Raw genomic sequence first — 2,903 nt, forward strand, 5'->3', positions numbered from 1 at the left:
TAGAGATTAGGGTACCTAGCGTGATGTGACACACCTAGCCATGTATGTGTATTTGAAGCTTTGTTTTGGGGAAGGTGATACTGAGGACGTGATGTTCTAGTCATATGTGTGTCTTCTCAATATAGGGTGATATTCCTGGCAGGTTCTGAGATTTGTGTCAGTTTGGCTAGGCTGTAAGGGAGGATTTATCCAACAAGAACTGATAGTGAACCATACATGTGTATGAAGGTCTTTGGCTGTAGGGTAAGTGTCAATACCTACTAGGTATTATTTCACCAAGCTAAAGCACAACCCCATACACACACACACACACACACACACACACACACACACACACACACACACACACACGTTAAGTCAGGTCCTGATGGCATTCTTTCTATTTAAGGGCTAGGTGTCAATGGAGCATTGTAGTCCCACCCTTACAGCCAAAGCCACAAACACATACATGACTACTTGTATTCCTGCTAGGAAACCCCCACTTCTACAGCAATGCTACACACCCAGAGGTAGGTGCCAAGTCCTAGCCTTACCCTAAATCCAAAACTCCATTCATGTGACTAGCAGGAAAAACTCCTGGGACTCACAACCTGGGGAGGGTTCCTACAGGCCTGCATGCATGTTTGTACATGTGCATGCGTGCATATTTACAATCGTATGTTTGTATGTTTGTGTTAACCTGGTGTTCTGCTATGGTGAAGAAGGTATCTAGCAGATCCTAAAATCTAACCATGTTTGTGTCTATAGAACTTTGGGTGTTAGGCTAGAGATAAATACCTGATCTGACACTTGCCTTATATGAATATGAGAGCTGTGTCTGGGGTGTTTGCTGTAGGTGAGGGAGTTCCTAGCAGGATGTGACACCTAGCCCTGTGCATGGGACTTTACTGTATGGCAGTGGATCTCTAGGAGGTCATGATACCTAGCTGTGTAAGAGGAATATTGGCTATAGGAAAGAGTGGACCTAATAGAAGCTGACACCTAGCTGCTTGTGTGTGTGTGTGTGTGTGTGTGTGTGTGTGTGTGTGTTGTGTGTGTGTGTGTGTTGTGTGTGTGTGTGTGTGCATTGTGTGTGGATGGGGGGTGCCATTGCCTGTAATGGAGGCAATACTTTGAAGGACCGATCAAATCACAAATATTGGAGTCTTTGGCTCTAGCCAAGTGTATACCTAACAGTACAGGGGCTTAGATGTACATATGTGGGTGTGGGTGTGTGTGTGTGTGTGTATGTGTGTGTGTGTGTGAGAGAGAGAGAGAGAGAGAGAGAGAGAGAGAGAGAGAGAGAAAGAGAGAGAGAGAGAGAGAGAGAGAGAGAGAGAGAGAGAGAGAGAGAGGAGAGAGAGAGAGGGAGGGAGGGATGGAGGGAGGGAGGGAGAGAGAAAGGAATGAGGGAGAGGGAGGAAGAGAAGAGAAGAGAGACAGAGAGAGAGAGGAGAGAGAGAGAGATATGAGCTGTAGGTAATGGACACCTAGCAGCAGAAGCACCTTGTTGGCTGTGTGTAAATAGGGCTTTGGCTCTATGTGGGACACCTCACAGGACCTAACACCTACAGGTGTATGTGGGGTTGTGTTTTTGTTTGGGTTATACCTCTACCTCACAGGACCTAACACCTAGAGATGTGTGTTTGTTTGTTGTATGGGTGATACCTCTACCTCACAGGACTTAACACCTAGAAGTACATGTGGGGCTTTCCTTGTGTGGTGGCTGTCTTCTAGGACCTGATAGCTAGCTGAGAGTGCATTGAATTCATGAAGGCATTTGTAGGAGCATGCGTGCCTAAGTGTGTTTCTGAGGGTGTGACTGTGTACCTAGCATTTGATTATAGGGGAGGGGGTGAATACTGGTAAACTAGCTGTGTAAGAGTATTGCACTGTGAATATAGGAAAAGAGGTATGTATCAGGACCAGACACCTAGCCCTGAGTACACAGCTTTGTCTGTTATGGAGTGGGAACAGCAGGACCTGACCTCAGACTCTGTGTCTCTCTGTGTCTGTCTGTCTCTGTGTCTGTCTGTCTCTGTCTCTCTCTGTCTTTGTCTCTGTCTCTCTCCATGTATGTGTTTGGCTGTGGTGGATGGACACCTAGAAGAGCAGCACTTTGATGGTTGTGTGTAAATAGGGCTTTGTCTGAATGGGGGAGACCTTGTTGACATGACAGCTAGATGAGAGTTCATGAGCATGTGCATGGGATCATACAAGCATGTGTGCCTGAGTGTGTTTGTGAGTGTGTGACTGTGTACCTGGCGTTTGACTATAGGGGAGGGGTACCAGTACTAGAGAACTAGCTGTGTAACTGTATGGTCCTTTGGATGTAGGGGAAGAGGTATCTAGCAGGATCTGACGCCTAGCTCTGGGTGTGTGGCATTGCTGTAGTTGAGGTAATTTCTGTCAGGACCTGTTACCTAACCGTGTATGTATATGTGGTGTAAGGGAAGAGATAAATACTAGACCCTGACACTTGTGTTAGAGTATGTGGGCAGCTGTTTGTGGCTTCTGTGGCTGTAGGTAAAGGGATCCTTAGAAAGACCAGACACCCAGCCCTGTGCATGGGGCTTTAGCCATTGCGTTGTTGATCTCATGGAGTTCAGGCTTCCCAACTGTATGAGAGGAGCATTTTCTTTAGTAGACAGTTGACCCTGCAGGACCTCACGCCTAGGCATGTGTGTTTGGCACCTGCTGTAGAAGACATTTTTCACAGTAGAACCTGACACCTAGCAATGTGCAGGTGGGTTTCAGTTTAAGTGTGGGGACAACTTACAGGCACCTAGTGTTGTTGGCAAAGAGACAACTTGGCTTCTCGATGCGTTAAAAATAAAGTCAACTCCTCCCCCAGGCCTGTATTCGTCAACTCCCACATTTCTTGTTTTCTACCCTCATTCTCCAAAATCTCTCAAGTCCATCTC

Source organism: Peromyscus eremicus, chromosome 23 (genome assembly GCF_949786415.1).
Source record: "Peromyscus eremicus chromosome 23, PerEre_H2_v1, whole genome shotgun sequence".
Taxonomy (NCBI): Eukaryota; Metazoa; Chordata; class Mammalia; order Rodentia; family Cricetidae; genus Peromyscus; species Peromyscus eremicus.